General features: G+C 35.6%; 1 protein-coding gene across 1 annotated transcript in view; it reads right to left on the bottom strand.

The window, feature by feature from the left end:
• Positions 1–21,318, bottom strand: part of LOC138713015 (uncharacterized) — a 344,765-nt gene that overhangs the window by 322,571 nt on the left and 876 nt on the right. The gene's annotated exons all lie outside the window — the stretch shown is intronic.

Genomic DNA, 21,318 nt, shown 5'->3' on the forward strand with positions numbered 1-21,318 from the left:
GTTTTCTTTTAGAGCAACTAATTGGGGTGTTTGTGCGAAACGGTCATACCCACAGGGTAATTTTCATTCTGTCCTTCACTATTACCATTCGCATTGGTATTTGTACCTACTTTACTGTTACTTCTCAAGGTATATAGCCTACAAACTATTAGCATTGCAAAGAGATGTCCATTTTTTGACAGAATATGTTATTATTTTCAATTATCAAATTATATTTATGCACTAGAGACGAAGGGATAAGCTTTATAAACAATTTTAACAAATAACTTAAGCATTACGTAGAGAGAAAATTAGTGAAAAAATGTATATATTCTTTCAAAATATGCAATATCCTTCAAAATATTTAAAAATATATAATATATGCCAAAATATTTATTATGCACCAAAATATGTAAAAACATTTAAAACTTCGGAATAATGATCCCTTTCGTTAATCTTCGATGCTACTTACCCATTAGAGTACTACGAAATGTTTATTTGGCCATTATTCAGTCTACCATTCAATATGGTATAATTGTTTGGGGTGGAAGTACAAACATTAATCTTAGTTCGTTAAATTTACTACAAAAACGAATAATTAAAATTTGTTTGAAGAAACGTTTCGATTATCCAACTAAATTAATTTATTCTGAATTGAATGTATTTAATATTGAACAAATTTATAAGTATACGCTGTTAAAATTTTATCATAAAAATCGTAATAAGTTTGTATTACAGACACATAATTATGACACAAGACGAAATATTAATTCAACATTAATAGAACCTAAATGTCTAACATCTGCTGGTCTAAAGCATAGCATTAATTTTGGCCCTCGGTTGTACAATGCTTTAACTAAATTACACCCAAAACTTCTAACATGTAACCCATTAACATATAACAAGAAAATTAGAAACGTGTTAATATCTTCAATTTGATTAAATAAATTTATAGCCTATGTGTATGAATTAATCAACCTATATCATATTTGTATTCTATAATTTTGAAATATATATTGTCCTACTTTTCACGTGCGATATTATTCTTCTCTAGTGTTAATATTATATTACATAATTCCATTGCCGCTGTAATTTAAATTTTAGTTCCTATTTTATTTTACTTATTTATTTTTTTCTATATTTCTCTTATATTAATATTGTATTATATAATTTCTGTAACTGTAATTTTAATTTTATTTCCTATTTTATTTTATATTCTCTTATAGGCCTATTAATATTATATCTTAACTGCGACCGAACACGAGCGCTGCTCATTCGGTCTCAAATTTTGTTAATACTGCTGTATCTCCTTTTTATATTGATTGTATTATTTTATTTCTATTTGTCTTGTTTGTTTATAATTATATTCTTTATTCTGTATATTTAAATTTAAATTTAAAATTAATACGATTCGCGGACTTTTAACTTTCCTTATAGCTACATATGTAGGAACGGAATATGTAATTACATACAATCCGGGCTCTAGTCATAACAATATAAAAAAGTGTTTTGATTAATTTAACCATATTTGCCCACATTTGTGTAAAGATCGAGTAATGGTTTTTTTTTTTAGTACTTTCGTATGAGCGAAGAAAAATGTTTAAAACTTCATCTGTTATTAGCATCTGAAATAATGAAGGGAAACATCACATTTCGAAGGCCAGTCAGCACAGAAGCGCGATTAGCACTGTTAAAATTAACTTTTCATCACCCATTTTAAGAATAATCTGTCTGGACAACGCACCAGCACATGTTGAGTGGGAAAGTACTAAGAACAGCCAACACGCTTTTCTCCGAAGACCAGCGAAGACATACGAATGCTGACGATCGTCATCGGAAATTCCGCTAGGGTCGTGTCGCGAGAACCCTGTCCGTCAGGACCGGCAGCCGGTTGCTTCCGAGCCCCTACCACGCTGTAGCGGATAACTGAGAAATATGTTCCCAAATTGAAGCAGCAGAAAGCCGCCATTTGTTTGTTAGAAAACGCGCGGGATTTCGAAACCGCTATTTGAATACGTGTTGTATTGCATATCCGAAAGCTAAATGTTTTTGTTTAAAGGAACAATACTTCCTTTGCGATATATCTTTAATAACGTGTGTCTCCTGTCAGCAGAGTTGCTAGGTTTTCTGCGAGGGAAATCGGGATATCAGAAGCTAACTTAAGACATATTTATCATCACTTTATCAAAGAGATTTATAGTTGTTTTCTGCAAAGTAGTATTCGCGTGCTTTTAATGTAATATTCGCCTCCCTGAGAAACACTAAAATACGAAAGACACACAGTAGGCTACAGTGAATACTACAGGCTAATCGTTTTTTTTTTCTTTTATTAACCATGAATATGTTTTAACCATTCGCTACTAAATTAACTTTGCAACTTTTCTTTTTCGGAACCGGTACTGCAACAGTACATCGACGATGAGTCCATGTTTAAACAGTTCACTGCACTACAAAACGCAGCAATTGTATGTGTCTGTTATTAGTGTAAAATACAATATCAAAACGCTCTTTTTTTTTTTTTTTTTTTTTTTTTTTTTTTTTTTTTTTTTTTTTTTTTTTTTTTGGCATTCAACGCACCTAAAATACACAATGTTGATTACTTGCGAGAACAGCAACTAGGTACCGAAACGGATTAATCAGCAATGTGGTAGAACTAGGGGAACTATTACCTTGCGAGTAGAGTTACCTTAAGGCAATCAGCTGGGTTACCTCACAGACTTACCACAGTCTAGTATATACAGTCATGAAGCTTAATACTTACTAAATATGCAAACGTAAACAGTTGAAATATGCATCCATAGATAGTTGCTCACCACCAGGATCGCTACTATCGCCTTACCACAGACTCTCTCTAGCAGACTATAAAATGTATTGTACTTTCGATATCGTGTTCTTTTGAAAAAATTAACACCTTCCTTCCACTATTTAAATATGAAATACATAAGGTTTATGTATTATTTTCATAAAATATATAATATATTCTATAAACTCATCTTCCTGGATCTTTCGGAAGGATAATTCTAACATACTTTTCTTACAATTTATATTACTACAAACGTCTCCTTGTCCCATATTATTATTCAAATTATTGCATTTTAGCCATTTACAGTTATTACAACCGATAACGAACTTTTCACAAAAATGCGAAATACGGCACAGTCAATGCTTTTTCGATCTAGACCAGGCCGTAATGTTTGTTCGGGTTTTCTATTTCAGTATATGGAACTCAGTGAAATATTATAACTTTATTGCTTATCATTGCTAAGCTTTATTTAGTGTAATGTGTTATAAGTTCCGTTTACTTCTTGTTGCATAATACGTTACAGAAATAATTACAAAAATGTGTTATTTTAATGTGAAGAGAATTTTACATGTTAACATAATCTGTTCGCGTCAGCATTTCAAGTTCAGAATGAAGCTATTTTGAGGTTTAATAAAAAAAGATTTTATATTGGGATTTCAATTTAGCACATCTACCTTCCTTAATTTTAGACAAAACATTTACCATACCACTCCTATGAAATTAGTGTACGTACAATTGTGGGGTAGTAGATAAATACAATAATTCAGTACTCAATTTTAGTATTAAAATACACACAAATTGAATGTCAGGGGTATCATACATGACATTATGCTTAATTATAATGTATGATTGCGAATTTAGGAATATAAGTTAAATATAGTAAACATAACCTAAAATTTTCATATGAATGGCAAGGCATTGGAGATCTGTTATTTGTCTATGTTGGAGATCACTAAATTTAGACAGAAAGGGGCAGCTGGTACAGTAAACATAACCTATAATTTCAACATATCTAAATATCCGTGCGGTGCAATTGAAAATTATCGTGCATAAATGAATGTACAAGAATTTAGCAATATTTAATCGAAATAAAGGCAGGTATTACACATGCGAACAACGTAATTTTCACACCATAAGTAATATCACATCTTAACTCGCAAGTAAATTATGTCTGAAGTGTCTCATAATCATTGTTTTAAATTTTATTAATGGAATTACACTACATTTTAGAGAAACATATGTTACTGTTTATGCATTCCAACTAATTGAAACGCCGCCCTTCGTGATCGGGTTAAGCGAGTTACATGGTCTGCCTTACGCCTGTATTAGATCGCGATGGCTGTGGCACAGTCTATTGTTCCTAGTACTCACAGCGCTCCAAGCGGCTAGCAACTACAGCGAGATTTGCAAAAAAATCATCCCAAGCTTCGTGACTGTATATAGTAGACTGTGGACTTACTAAATTTCCGCGGGTTACCTCTATGTTTACACTGTAACCATCTGAGTCAATATATAAATAAAAATATCGGATAATAGGAAATGCAGACTAACTTGTTTAAATTGCGTTCTAGGCTATTATCCCTCAAATCGGGATTTTTATCAATCTCGATCCGCTTTATCGGGATTCAACCAGGCTGTCAGACTTGCATCATTTTCATAGGAACTCCGAATGTGAATATTCATAACCAAGGTTAATAATGTCTACTTTTTAATTTAATCTGTAGGTTAAACTGTTGTATAAAATCAAAAAGCATTATTATTTATTATTATTATTATTATTATTATTATTATTATTATTAGTAGTAGTAGTAGTAGTAGTAGTAGTAGTAGTAGTAGTAGTAGTAGTAGTAGTAGCAGTAGCAGTAGCAGTAGCAGTAGCAGTAGCAGTAGCAGTAGCAGTAGTAGCAGCAGCAGCAGCAGTAGTAGTAGTAGCAGCAGCAGCAGCAGCAGGAGCAGCAGCAGTAGCAGTAGTATAAAAAACTGTTTCATTAATCCGTAACTAAGACAAGAGTTACTTTCAATCGGGGATATTAAAAAATTAACTTTTTGTAGTTTATACAGTTTCTGTTGAGTTGTCCAAAGGAACGATGGTGTGAAAATTCCTTCCTCTAACAGGCTATGTGCCCTAATACTTGTTCTGGGAGATGAATGTGAAATGTATTATGCCATTACTTAATGAGTGGTTAGTACATGCAGTATTAATGAACATGTTTCAGCTTTTAGGCTCTGAAATTTGTTTATATATATTTTTTAAACAGGATCTATTTCTACCGTCCCGCGCCGTGGCGTGGTGGTCTAAGGCAGCGGTTCCCAAAGTGGGCTCCGCGAATGATTCTCAGGGGCTCCGTCCGCGGAATTTATGAAGAAGACAAAAATTGCTAATTCCATCTAGTCTCTAGCGGGGAAAACAGAAACTACTTCCATCAAGCGAAAAATACTTTCTGAGAAAGTAGTTTGCGTTCTTCTTGCTACATGGAAGCATTAATATTAGATTTACTCGTCACTGGAACTATCTCGATCTTTCTTGCTTGCCAAGTACTCAATGATTCTCGAAATTTATTTTATTTTTTATATACTGGAGAGGCAGCGTTTGTTATTCGTGGTACATGGAATCTACAGTCTATGGACTGTTACGTTACCTCAAAAAATATATATTCTGTATACCTGCATGTTAATTTGATAGCAGATATGTTAGCTAAACTTTCGTTGAACCGGAACTGTGGCTTAAGACGGAGTCCCTAAGACCTAAGAGTCATTAGCCATCAACCAGTGCTCAGTCAAAGGGAGATAACAACAGCTATAACCTTACTTTCAAAGAAGATAGTGCGAATTCCTGGGAATTGAGTTCGGAATATGTTGAACATGATCCTGTCTCAGAGTCTACGATGCCTAGTGTAGAGGTATTGAAAGTAACAAACGAAAATATTGTGATTTATATTTGGACATGGGATTCACTGAGTTTGCTGTTGAACGTCCACAGTGTGTGATATGTAACAAAGTTTTTCCCAGTAGTTCTATGTTCCCTGCCAAGCTTAGACGATATTTCTCAATTAAAAAATTACAAATAAAACTGCAGACTACTTCGAAAGAAAAAGTGACGAACTCCATGCAGTTCAGACAAAATTTCATCTCGTGTAAAAACAAACAACGAGAAAGCGCTGAAAACGTCGTACGGTACTTGGTTAGTGATGACCAGACTCTTGCTGGTAAACCTCACCCTTGCTGAAACTCTTATTAAACCACTATTAGTGAAGATAATGAAGTGCATGGTGGACGAGAAAACTGCAAACTTGATTTCCAGTCTGCCCTTATCAAATATCACTGTACATAATCGAATCCAGAATATATGAAAAGACGTAAAAAATATCATGATTCCCCGTATCAGTTAAACGAAATTTTCGTTACACCTTGACAAATCCAAGGTCTTTGCCGGATTAGCTATGTTAATGATGTATGTGCGGTATGAATTTTCAGGTTTTTTCATGAAATATTTTGTGCTGCAGCCATTGCCATCCTCTACAAGCGGTACTGAATTTTTTTCTTCTTCATTGAAAACTCGACAATTGCATTGACGTGTGCACAGATGGCGCAAAGGCCATGGTAGGTCCTGTTGCTGGCGCTATTGCAAGGATCAAGAAAGTTTTAAAAACTGCACAAATAGTCACTGTGTACTACACCAACACGCCCTCACAACGAAACAATTCCAGCGTTATTAAAGCTGGTGCTAGACAACGCCGTCAAAATTGTCAACTTTGTTAAGGCACGACCTTCGCAGCGTAGGCTACTTAAAATCCTGTGTGAAGACATGGGTAGTATACACAAGTCATTGATAGTACTATTAGTTATTACCAGACATCGGATTCTAGGGCAAATGCCTATTTTGTTTCTTTAGGAGAAAAGTAAAAATAATTATTAATATTTGTGTTTCATGGAAATTGAAAGGTATTCAAAGAGTTTTATAGTGCCCTAAAATGCCCTAAAACGGTTATTAGAGCCTAATTTGTTAATATTCGCCTAAAAATGCCTAACTCACTGTAAAGTTTCGCATTTTTCTCTTACTTTTTATAATTTATACATGCATTCACTGCGAAATTTAAGGCATTTAAAAAGTGGAAAGTTTGCTTCACACCGGCCATGAAACCACTGATAAAGGAAACAAAATGTTTTGAATCTCACGACACTCGCAATAGATTTCACCGAATTTAACATGTTTGGAGGCATAAATGCCGACAAAGAACCAACCTTAGTTTTGAAGCAGGCAGCAATCACAACATGTGCTGCTACCGATTCAGAGATATACTATACTATAAAAATGACTGTTTTCGTTCTGAAACCGATTAGCTGTACTGCCCTTCAGAGTGTCATAAAATCACAATTTTTGGAGAAAGAGTGTTTTTGAAATATTTATGAAAAGTCGTAAAACTGCGAATTAGTAGGGTAAACCGTTACAAAATATTTAAAAGAATGGCCCTCCTAGTGTTAATACTACCAGGAAATGCAACAATAAGTGGAACTTTGTATTTTTGTCCAATTGAATCTCAATAACAACGGTTCATTTGAATGCTCGTTAACAGTTGCTCTTTCCCTCACCTTATTTGTGTTGAGAAGTTTTGAGCGGTAGGGCGTTTTCCTGTGAAGTTTAACGCGATAATGCCGAAAAATATAAGTGCAAAATCTACATTGATCCGGCAATGGCTAACAGAATATTCAGAATTCACTTATGATGGAAAAATAATATTCTGCAAGATTTGTAGCAAACAGGTATGTAACAATAGTTGAAATATATAAATTCTATTAATTTTAATGAGTAGGCCTATAATATTTATACATTGACTGAGCTATCCTGAGGTATAATTCTTTTTAAGACCACTACACTTTAACCTTTTAAATTCCGATAGTTAAAGTATTTGCAGGTCATTAAAATTTTGATTGTTCGAACCCACTAACTTTGTGATATAAATACGGCAATACAACAATTAGGATTTTATTTTAATTCAGTTTACTTTACATTTTTAGATTTCGCAAGAAAAGAAGTGCCACCTAAAGCAGCATGTGCAAGGAGCGGCTCATAAGGCTAAAGCTCAGCAGAAAAATCAACTGCAACAAACTTTACTAACACAGCCTACTTCATCCAATCTCAGCAGCAATTTCTATGCTGATTTAACCGGAGCGTTTTTTGCTGCTAACATTCCCTGGAATGCAATTGAAAATCCGGTTTTAAGACAGTTTTTACAAAAATACTGCAAACAAAATATCTCATCTGAGTCGACCCTAAGAAAAAAATTACTTAGACAGAATATACAATGAAACTTTAGCTTCCATTCGGGAGGATATAGGTGATTCTTACATATGGGTCTCTGTGGATGAAACCTCAGATCCTATGAATAGGTATATAGCAAATATGGTAGTAGGAAAACTTAGTCCTGATGGACCTTCGATTCCACACCTCGTATGTGTTAAGGAACTTTCGAAAGTGAATAGCCAAGCCATTGCTTATTTTGTAAATAGGGGCCTACAGTCTTTATACTCAGGTAATATAGACGATTCTAAAGTTCTGTTGTTTTGTACTGATGCTGCCTCATACATGGTTGCTGCAGCTTCACTTCTTAAAACATTTTATCCTAACCTCACGCATGAAACCTGTCTAGCACATGGCCTTCACAGGGTTTCTGAAACAATCCGGAATGAATTTCCTCTTGTCAATTCGTTTATTTCTAACACAAAAAAATGTTTTTGTAAAGCCCCATCCAGGATTTCAATATTCAGAGAAAACTTTCCAGATATCCCACTCCCACCTCAGCCGGTTGTTACACGATGGGGAACCTGGATTCAGTCAGTGGTGTATTATTCTAAGTATTTTAAAGAAGTGGTCACAGTTATTGATAAATTACCTGAAACTGATAGTGCAGCGTGTGTGAAAGCAGTGAAAGATTGTCTGAATGACTCACGAGTGAAAAACGATATTGCCTACATAACATCAAACTTTTCTTTCATACCTGCAAGCATTGAACAATTAGAACGTGAAAAACAATCTCTTTGTAGCCAAATAGCAATAGTAAAGGAAGCTCAAATGAACATACATTCTGCTTTGGGCGAAACTGGGAAAAAAAGTTAAAAATAAGTGGGACAACGTATTAAATAAGAATGTAGGATTTTCATTGTTGGAAAAAGTATCAAGAGTGATATCGGGGGAAAGTGTAAATGTTCCAGTAAGTATTGATGTTTCTATTGTACCTAATTTAAAATTTGCGCCTCTCACATCAGTTTCGGTTGAAAGAAGTTTTTCTGCTTTCAAAATGATTCTCAGTGACAAAAGGCAAAGGCAAAGGTTAACTGTGGAGAATTTAGAAAAAATTCTGGTGGTGTACTGTGCAGATAATTATAATAAAGTCTGAGCATGGAACTGAATTTCAATAACTTAAAATGAGTAATCTTGATATCAATAACCATTATTTCATTAGTTTCATTATATTAAATTTGTGCAGCTCTGTTTATAAATATAATATAGTATTCTTTTTTAATGTTTAAACATACTTTTTTGTGCGTATTTTAGTGTATAACTAAAAATTTCAGTGAAAGAAATAAGTATGATTCCTTGATGTGCCTAAAATGCCTATTTTCATTAAAATAGAGCCTAATTTTACAAATTTTGAGCTTATTTTAGGCGCCTAAACCTGCAATTTTTAGTGCCTAAAAATCCGATGTCTAGTTATTACACACAGAAGTGCGACGATTGTCGCGAGGTAAAGCGTTGTCCTGTTTACATGAACTTCGAACGGAAGTTTCTTCACTTTTGAATTACCAGAACAGTTTGCTAGCAGATTATTTGAATGATCAGGAATGGTTGTACAAATTATGTTACTTGGCAGACATTTTTCAAAAATGAATTCAGCACATACATACATACATACATACATACATACATACATACATACATACATACATACATACATACATACATACATACATACATACATACATACATACATACATACATACATACATACATACAACGTAAACGGAAGACTACATTCGATGCTGATGACGAAATTGTCGCACTGAAGAAAAAGATATCGTTTTAAATAGAAAGCGTCGACAATAAGGATCTTACGTTTCTCATTGACTTCAAACTTTATAGTAGAAAATAACAGAACAATGAATGTCTCATTCATAGCAATAATGAAAGAACACCTTGACAATTTGCTTCAAAATATGAATTCATACTTTCCAAGGGACACTCAGGAATCGATTCTGAAGAAATATGAGTGGATTTTAGATCCATTTCCAGTGATGTCAAAACCAGCAGCCCTCACTGCTTCAGATATGAGGTCCTTATAGACATGGTTTCGAACAGGCACTGTCAGGCATCATTTAGAAGCAAACCATTTCCCGAATTTTGGGCTAAGTTAGGGGACTGCCTTTTGGTAGCCTACTGTGTACCTCAGTGAAACGACCTTTTCGAAGTACACGGCTACAAAAACAAAATATCGAACTTGTTTGGACACAGAAGACGATATCTTACGTCTTCAACCGACTTCTATGACACCGAACATTGACAAACTCTGTCGCAAGAAACAGGCACATTCTTCATATTAACTTCGGGTGTACATGTAATATTGTAACATTTTTTAAATATCTTAACTACATGTTAATATCATTTTGTAGATTGAAATAAATTATATCCAGTACTTTTTTACAATTTTTTTCCTTTATTTATATATACATATACATATACTTCCGTTTATGTATTGTGTGAAATATGCTTCATAGAACACAGACAGATAAAACTAAAAAGTAAACATTTCTTGGGGCTCCACGAGAAATTTTTGCTGCAAAAAGGGCTCCGTGGCTGAAAAAGTTTGGGAACCGCTGGTCTAAGGCATACTGCCTAGGACTCGCATTACGGAATGTGCGCTGGTTCGAGTCCTCATGGGGAAGAAATTTTGTCATGAAATTTCGGCCAGTGTATGGGACCGGTGCCCATCCAGAATCGTGATGCACTTGGGGAGCTACGATAGGTAGCAAACTCCGGTTGCGAAAGCCAGCTGTAAAGGCTGGGGGGATCATCGTGCTAACCACACGATACCTCTATTCTGGTTGGATGATCGTCCACCTCTGCTTCGGCATGTGGGCGTGAGGCCAGCAGCCGGCTGGTCGGTCTGAGGCCTTCACGGACTGTAGCACCACGGATTATTATTATCATTATTATCATTATTATTATTATTATTATTATTATTATTATTATTATTATTATTATTATTATTATTATTAATTCTCTATCTTCGAATTCGGCGAATAATTTTATTATTCATGTATGAACTGAAGCAACAGCTGTTTGAAGAAAGGGAAGGATATGGAGTGGATGAAGGACAATAACAATGTATACGGTAATAACGTAGTAAGAGAGGTAACAACTATCTTCGAAATGAGTTGAAACACTGAATGATTCATTGTAGGGTAGAAATTCTTTCTGCGGATTGCACCTATCCATTTTCGGTTAAGGGAATCTTTACTCAGAGGAAATCTGAAGCACAAACAGCAGTGTAAGTACAATAGTTTGTCTTCTGTAACATAATACGGGCCAAAAATATTGTAGAAATTAAAGATTAACTTATCAGTGAAATGTAACATTCCTTCCTTCTTTATCTTTACATCTGTGTCCATTGCTGCAATTAAAAATAGCACAAGAACTAAACCTGTACTTATTCATCTCAACCAAGCAAATGGCCGCCCGTCGGCTGTTCAATTTGGGAGCATAACACTAGCGCCAGTGAGCGGTCTAGCGCTTATTTAGTAAGTCTATGGTTGCTTCCGTTCGGACAAGTGAGCGTTTGCCGTTTAAAATACATGCATACGTCTCTCGCAGAATATTTCCGGTTCGTTCCGTTCCGGTCGGTTCGTGCCAGTGAGCGTCAACCTTTACGATATTAGATACAAGCTAGCGCATAGCACGATCGAGAGTAGGTCTCTAAGCGCCATGACAATTTCTGCCGCTAGGTTCGCCTCGGAGTCCTATTAAACAGAGTCCGTGGATATCCAGAGTACCGCAATCTTTTGCGCCGGCAAATTCCGACAAATCCGCCATTGTTATTCCAGCGCGCGCTATGCAGTATACAGTTGTATGGGGAACAGTGGCGGATTCTCAAGAGTGTTGCAGGTTCGTACCCTCCCCCCCCCCCCCAGTAATATTGCTAATCTCCTGGCTTTGTTACTATTAAAAATACAATTTTATTTTACAATTTTCATTCATGACTATCTGCAGCTGGCGCCTTCTTTTGTATGTACATTCAAAAACTCAGGTGCAATAAAAATTGAAGTAAAAATAAAATTATGTCCCTGTATATAATCTCATAAACAACAGATTAAACACACAAACATTCTCTGTATATTAATATTGATAAACATTTATATATGCCCATCATAGAATATAAATAATATATCTGTATAAAAATAATGTTAAATGAATAATATTCTCCATTTGTTGTGAGCAAGGCCACCTTAAATAGCCTATTAGTCAGACGGCGGTGATAAAACATGTTATTTTAAAACTCGTGTATCTCGTTAAATATCAGTCCTATCAAAATTTTGCATAGAATAAAACTTATCGGAAATCGTTTTCAAAGAAACTTTTGTTGTGTAACATTTTTCATGAAAATCGATAAGCAAGTTATTTCGATTTGTTTAATTCAGGCCCCCTTATTACCCTCTTTTTAAATAAAATATTTTGAATGCCACATACCCTAAAATCTAAGTTAGAACGAACTTAATTTATATTCCAATTTTCATAGAAATCGGTTTAGCCATTATCGCGTGAAAAGGTAACAAACATTCAGACAGACAGACAGACAGACAGACAGACAGTCAGACAGACAGACAGACAGACATACAAACAACAATTTCAAAAATGCGATTTTCGGTCTCAGGACGGTTAATTATACATGTTAACGTAATTTTTTTTCTTTTTGGAAAAGCGAAAATTGCCAGAAAAATTTTGGTTACCGTTACAGATTTATTATTAGTATAGATATGACTTCCACTATTAATGTAACAAACTACAAATACCGGTACGCGACAGATATACTCTAATTTTGTTCATAAAGAAATAGATTAAAAAAAGAGGGAAAAACCGACTGCCCTTCTCGGCTTATTAGTACCCAGAGCTGTTCAAGAGAGTGACTTATGCCAGAAATGCATACAATAAAGATATTTTAAGCTACCTGTATGCTATTACTAATGCAAAGTACCAAATGAATATTGAAATTAATTATATCAAGAGCCATTGTATGATCACACGTAGTTTTCACGAACTTTCGTCTCTCGCTGGTCGCCTGAAGTCCACCACTGACTCAAAGTGCCTTACTGTGGGTTTGTTTGTAAGGCGGTGTAAGAGAGGAGAACATGGATGAGGTTTCTATGATTTCTTCTACCACCCCTTCGTGCCCAGACCTGGCTTAAGAATTCTAGCACAGATCTTGCGAGTAGTTTTTCATACGAAGTAAGACGAAGTTTGTAATGTCTGGCTGCCTCTCTCATGTTCGAACATTGCAAGACACTAGTAAATAGCCTACTCCTTACTATTATTAACAGTAATTGCAAATCGCTAAAACCGGATTCGCAAATTTATGCTAGCCTACTTTGATTACGTAGAAGAGTAGCCTAGGCCCTGCATTAAAATATTGCATAAAACTATGTGTGTTTGTACAGGAAGAAGTTCTTTTAGAAAGAGATTCAGTGATATCACTATGAATAAGAAGTCCTAAAATTTTCAAACACACCACACACCCCAGGTCGGAGTTTGAAAATACTACGTAGGTCTGTATGTTTCAAGAAAGAAGTTTCAAGTTTCATCAAGGATGAAGTTTCATTTTATGCTGTAACAGAATAATTTCCATTTAATCACGAAGTCGACATATTAAGCTTACTTCTCTAATCTCAAGAGATCCATAGCTTTTAATGAATCTGAAAATGAATGAAGTTCTAATAGGATTTTAACTGTAGATATATAATAATATATCATTGATTCTGATAAAATTGGATAATTATGAATTCATTATGAGAAAAGTTTGAAGAACTATCTGAGGCCGACAGCAAGACAGTATATCCTATTTGAATAATCCTGGACAAGCTAGCAGCGGTGACAAAAGCGGGTGTCGTGATTACAGTGTGTAATCACAGACATTCAAACGGGTACGAGGAGTTTCCGTGTGTATTTCATTCACGTACTGAAGGGAAGCAGTGGCGGTATCATGTCGCTCTACAAACTCTGTCTCTACAAACAGTATGAAGTCGTTTCGTAAAGAATGAGAAGGAGAACTTTTTTGTTGTTTTGTCGGACAAAATGTAATATGTTTACTTTGCTCAACGGTTCAATTCGGAATGTATAGAAACATTGTCACTCTGAATAATTTATTATTATTATTATTATTATTATTATTATTATCATTATTATTATTATTACTAAACACTAAGTTGTGTTTCTATAATTCTTCTATACGTGCATGAATATTGATATTTTTAGATCTTCTCCCAAGAAGCATAAAATTATTAGGTTTTATCTCAATTTTAATCTTCTTAATCTTTAGATGAGGGTAACTATTTATTAGTTATTCATTTAATAATAATATTGTAGAAAAACTTATTCAATATTATGCGTCAACGAACTGTTAAACGCCAGGAATTGGCATGTCTTAAATCATAGCCAGGAAGAGAAAGATGACATAAATAAATGTAAGGAAGTCAGCTACCTAATGATATTTGAAATATCTCGTAATCTAAAGCCTTTTAATAGAACAGAATTTCTCAAAAGAGTAATGATTAAAATATCTTAAATAACTTGTCCATAAGAAGTTTTTAATTTTGAAAAACTACGAATTTCTCGACCAAGTATCGAGAGAAGAATTTAGAAAATTCCTGATTGTAATCAATAGGAAGGTTAAAAAAAGAAGCAAGAAAAATCGTATATTATTCACTGGCTCTTGATGACAGTAGTGACATTACTGATACAGCAAAGCTTGAGATTTTTATCCGCGAGATTGATCAAGATATTAGTACAGGGACCGCCACTGCTTGTAGTTTTCATGCCAAGTACCTTTCCTTCGTCTCCTTTCCTGATAGGCTGTCTGTTGCATGTAATCACAGCAGTTCGAGTTTTGGTCACCGCTGACCTATGGGTAGTATGATCCGGCTCTAATATAAAGTCTCGAAATTTCAGATACCGGTATCAAGCAGACATGATCGCCAACTAACCCATTCAATTAATAGTAGCCTACCAGTACATTCCAAGTCAGTGGCGTAGCGACAGCCCCTTATTTCCGATACTTTTAAGTTGAGTTATAATACTTTAATTCTTCACCCTTTTTATATTCTACAGCAGATATTATTCTGTATAATATTAAGAAAATGCCACTTTTAGCCTGAACATTTTTACTTAGATAGTCTACTAGATCTAGTTAATATACTGCCCCAAAAAATTAACGATTCTGTTTAACTCGTCAAGTAGACAATAAAATGATCTAATTATCGGTACATGTTACGACGCTTTACAAAATCACTTGTTAACAACACTTGTACAAATTTATTTTCTTGAAGAAACCGTCACTCTCACACAACGTGATTTTATTCCAGAAGAAAAGAAAAATACCGGTATCTACCATTTTGTATGATATCATACAGAAAAGTAAATAGGCCTATTTTACAATATCTCACATCTACTACTATTACTAATAACATGGAACGAATGAATCGTTTTCAGTCGGAAGGAGAACCAAAGATCAATAAGGTTGTAATGTGAAATTGTAAAATGTACACTTAGCGGCCGACTCTTGGTCGATAGAAATGCTAAGTTCTATCGCGCGGTTCACTCGTGTAAACGTTACCCACTGCAAGGCATTGCTGTGGTGTCTCTTCATTGAAAGTCATCCGTCTATAATGTAATAAACCTTACGAGCAGTGTGTGGCCCAGTGGTAAGAATTCTGACATCCGTGCTAGAGGTTGTGAGTTCGCCTCCTGGTACGGTAAAATTATTTTTTTTTTTTATTTTAACTTTTACTTAATTTATTAGTTTAAATGTGAAATGGCATTTGTTAACAAACTTCGTTATGCCTGCCTTTTAAAAATATTATTGGCCATCACCTGTGGGCTATTAGTAGGTGAGACCTGGTCTGTATAAACAAAAATACTTGTTTCACATCCTAAAAAAACGGACGCATATCAAACACAAATAAATAATTAAATTAACAAAAACAAACGATTTGTTAATATATTAACAAAACAAGGCTGTGGTGGGGACTAGTATCTCGTCCACAAACCACCTGCGTCAACATCTGCCCTCATTCTGCGCGGCATGGAGTCCACAAAATTATGGAACAGGTCTAAATTCTTTGCCATCTTCTCCCACGCATCTAGAACTCTGTCCCACAATTCCTCAGGTGTCCGAACGGGTGGTTCTTCTGCCCAATTAGAGCGTAGGATCCTTTTGACTGCAGCCCACAAATTTTGAAACGGATTCATATCTGGTGAATTTGGAGGCCAGTCGACTGGGTCGACATCATGCCTCCTCGTAAACCATCTTTGAATCCGGTTGGCGGTGTGTAGTCTATCGGATGATTATCCTGCTGGAAGAAAAGTGTTGTCCACGCCTGTGGAGTAACGGTTGGCACGTCTAGCCGCGAAATCAGGTGGCCCGGGTTCGATTCCTGGTCGGGACAAGGTACCTGGTTGAGGTTTTTTCCGGGGTTTTCCCTCAACCCAATATGAGCAAATGCTGGGTAACTTTCGGTGTTGGACCCCGGACTCATTTCACCGGCATTATCACCTTCATGTCATTCAGACGCTAAATAACCAAATCTGTTGATAAAGCGTCGTAAAATAACCTACTTAAAAAAAAAAGAAAAGTGTTCCTTCTGGATATCGTTTTCGGGCGGAAGGGATCACTACATTTGCCAAAATGTGTTCGTAGGCTTCTGCCGTAAACAGACCGTGGATGCGTTCCAGAAGTCCTATCCCATCGTATAACATCCACCCCCAACACGAGACCCTCACGCGAAGCGTATCGGTGGTCATTCAAACAAACTAGGGCAGTACTATCATTGCTATTGGAGACAATTACCTCGTCGGAGAAAATGACATTTCTCCAATCGAAGTCCTGTCGGAGAGTAGCATACGCAGAATAACCTATGCGAACCAGGGCAATGAGTTATTGTTTCTGTGCCATCTTCAAGCGTAATGACGAGACAGAACGTTATATTAACAGATAGCAGTATTGCTTGAAAGAGAGAGGGAGGTTTATTATTTATTAGAGTTTGGGCATATTCTAAGAGATATCGCCACATAATTATAGCTTTGCGAGACACATATGATGGCAATTTTGTAATAAAAAAAAAAAGAAGATTTAGGGAGATTCGAACTTTGAGCTACTACTACTAACTTGTTCAATATACCAATGCCGTAACAACTTACGCTACTGTAACTGTTTATATCGCTTCGGCATAATACATGGTTTTCCTGTTCATATTCGCTCCGGTTGATTTTGTATTTATCAATTTTATTACTATTTCACTCTTCAAGGGCCCTGATGTATGTAGAATCAACCCGCCATTCGATTTTATTACATATTTTAGCCTCTTAAACAAAATACAGCAAATTTAAATGGTTTAATTATGTGTTACCTAGAGAACTACAGCGTTGACGAGACGAGCATGCGCAACGTATGTCTCTGGAACTTCGAAATTGTCGGCCGGCCCATTCTTTTTGCCGCTAAGTGTACTGTACAAATTACATTAGGTATGCAATTATCAATTCCTGTTGTTTAACAACATTACATAAAACCAGCTATGAAATGACAAAAATGTGTTCGTTTTGCAGATTACAGTCATACACTATCGTGTAGGCCTACGAGTACTCTATGCCAGCTTATAACGTTCCTCCGTTTACTGAATTAATATTTCAAACGTAGATAAATCATTAAATAGAACACTGAAATTCTCACTTTTCATTTAACATCTTGACTTAGTAAAAAATATTATCTTTAAACATATAGTGTACGTGATCATCATCATCATAAGCACTACAGCCATGTTCGAGTCTCGGCCCCCTTAAGGATTTTCCTCCACGACTCGCTATTCCTCGTCACCATCCACCAGCTCTTGATTCCAAGTTTCTTCACATCTTCAATTATTCCATCCATCCTTCCGGTTTATACTCCATGACTCGCTTAGGGATTTCACTATTATTCATTCTGTATACATGTCCAGCCTAACGAAATCTTGCGACTTTTATGGCTGTAACAATGTTTGGATACCCATAAAGTTGGTACAGCTCATGATTGTATCTACTTCTCCATTCTCCCCCAGTAGTAGGTGATAGTAGTATAATCTTTCAACTAGCACGGAAATGCCGCACCCGAGGGTGACTAACATGATAAATGATTGAAATACGATGAAATGAACACTCCTGCACTTTACTTAAACAGACCGATGAATCTCACGAGTAGCCTATACAGTGAATTTGAATTAGAAGAAAACTAACAATCTGTATTTTGATATAGGCCTAACTATGGAAATGTGTAATCACGCAAGTTAATGTATTTCACACTTGGGTCATTCCATGCAAAAAAGTATGTTTTTGAACCATGATGTCTCAAAAGTTAAACATATTGTAGTAGGTCATTCTATATGTTCTAAATATGAATTTCACGCAATATTATATTTATATTCTTCATAGTTTGGCAGCAATCAGCATTTAAAATATTGGTTTAGCAAGGTACATGTCTTCATTCATTGAAGTTTTCTTACTATGTAAAAGAAGATGGAAAAGTGATTCGGAAAAGGGGAGCTTAGTTTACAAATGCCCTCAAAATGAATATAATTTTTTAAATAGTTACCCGCCGTAAAATAATTTAAATAATACATAGAACACAAAATTCAATTAATGTTTACAGAGGAAAAAAAATGTGTTCAATTCTTTAGGATATATTGATTCCACTGAAAATTTTATATTGTAGACTTAAATACCATGTTAGCTTTTAATAAAGATAACTCACCGGAACAAAGGAGCTTAGCAGGTAGGCTATCCCGTCGTACAGAATGTCATTGCCGCGTGATGCTGTTTACACTGCTTCTCCTGCCGCGACTTCTCCGTGCACTTACAATAACTTCTTTGGGTACTTCATATGACGAAGAAAATGTTTTAATAGTTAGTTTGTTCTCGCAGACTGGAACTACACAGTGAATGGTACGTGTTCCCGGCACGTCTTCAGCCTGAGAAACCGATCGTTATTTAATATGTCAGCCTCATTTTCATGTTGTTCTTTCCCGTAAACGAAATATCAACACCAGGAATATTAATTTTCGCCCATTCATACAGTTCTTTTGGGTTCGTAATTTGAGTTCCCCGTAGACTAGCGTGTGCAGCAAGCCTCTTTATTGTTCCACCGACATCGTGTCGCAGGGGCTCTTGCCGTGACTTGTTGCAAAAAAATGCCACTCGGCTGCGACCTTAAAGTCCGTCATGTGATAAGATATATTGACAAAATTCTTTCTGTTCTTATATTGCCCTGCTCCACCATCGCTGATTTTTTTTCTCCCCCCACCGACAGAACACACTGTTTCGGTCTAAGGGACGCAAAGCTAGAAAACCCTATCTTTGAGCCTGGATGCCTGTTCTTAAATTCTTTGTAGAGTTCTTTTAAGTTAGCCAAAAGGAGTCGTTTTTGTTTTTTCACTCTTCTGTCACCCTCTTTCACAGACTTTGCATCTTTAATTCCTGCTAAAAATCCTGCTAATATCGTCCTCTAGGTAGAAGTTGTGGACAAGTGTGACAGTTTCTTCAGGGATATGGCGTTGATATTTTCTGTCAGGTACCGGTACGGACATTATTCATTTATGGTTTTGTGTCAGTTTAGAGATGCTAGCTACATAAAGCTACATAAAGCGAAACTCCGAATTCCGACATTATTTTGTTGTTTACGCTCCACTTTTTAATAAACAGGTTAAACCATATACTTTTTCGTTCGTTGAGTGTACATTAGAGAATTTCTCCTTAAATTGTGCGATCATTTCTTCGCCATCGTTACTTTTATTCCCTACATTAAATATTTTACTAACTGTTTCGTTCACGGCATTGGCTTTCCTTGCCGCATATGATTTGACGCGCGACAACTTACGTTTAGAAACAGGATACTGTCCAAGGGGCGTTTAATAATTTATTTAAATTGCTTATGTGGCCTCCTCTTTAATTTCTGGTAGAACATACTCTCCTTCACTAGATTTCGACTCAGTATCAATCCCCGGCACACATTCTTCTTTGCTCGATTTCCTCACAAGTCACATCACTTTGTTCACTACACGCGGATGCCATTTTTGATAATGTGATACAACACGAACTACATATTGCATCACCTAAATTCGGTATTTTTTTTCTCGCATCCATTCGATAACTTTTCTATTGCCTGTCTTTCTCGTATGTACTTGGAGTCCGAAAGGGTTACAACACCACAATACCGAAAACGACTTTCAGATTTTGGCATTTTCAATCTAATCAGGCACCACTGCACTGTTAAAAATTCACAGCTTTAAACAAATGCTTCCAGAAGTATACTGTCAACTCCAGCTGCGCGATCAAGGTCGGGGAGAAGACACACGAGTTTGAGATTACTCATCGAGTTATGACGTCTCGTGACCACCACAAATAGCAAGCGATTTTCAACCGTCAGAACAAGAATTAATAATTTTATTAATTTAATTACTCATAAGTGTTTTGAGATTAGGTCATAAAACTTGGGAGATGGATTAAGAATAAGATTTTCTTCAATACGAATGAAATTCGCATGAATTTAAAATGTTGCATTCAAATATAAAACTATTTCTTTTTTCAATGAAGCGTTTTTATGAGCATCCCTTAATATTATTCGAATTAGTCTTTTAGGGCCGTATTCGCAGACATTCTTAGCGCGGGCTTTCGGTGGATGATCAGCGAACTAACGTTTTTCGTACTCATAAACCAGTGTCAGAGATATGATATGATATGAATCCTGTTTAGCACGCTCGTAGCGCGGGCTAGCGAAATGTCTATGAATAGCACCCTAAGATATTAAAATATGGTTGTTCACGTTTACAAAGACGTCTCTTTAGTTTCGATAACACTTCATATAGAGTGTCTAGAATATGTCAAATTATGGATAACATGTAACTGCCATCCATTTGTCAATCATTCCGCATGACTAAAATATTAATGATATGGAAGTCATAGTTGGCAGTTTAATTTATTTTTATAATAACAGTATTATATTAAAAGCACAAAAAAAAAATTATGACATCACTGGCATATTCTTACAATTTTCTATGGAATGACCCACTTGTATGCAACTTGACTTTGTCTAAAACGGCCATGTGCTATCTAATGACAAAATATTCTATTCTATTCATGTATAAACTTTAGAACATTAAATTTCTGACCCTATGTTATCTCTTGTTACATGCATGGACATTCATATAGCAAAAAATACCTCATTATGATCTGTAGAACACAGTTACTAGAA

Source organism: Periplaneta americana, chromosome 14, assembly GCF_040183065.1.
Source record: "Periplaneta americana isolate PAMFEO1 chromosome 14, P.americana_PAMFEO1_priV1, whole genome shotgun sequence".
Lineage (NCBI taxonomy): Eukaryota > Metazoa > Arthropoda > Insecta > Blattodea > Blattidae > Periplaneta > Periplaneta americana.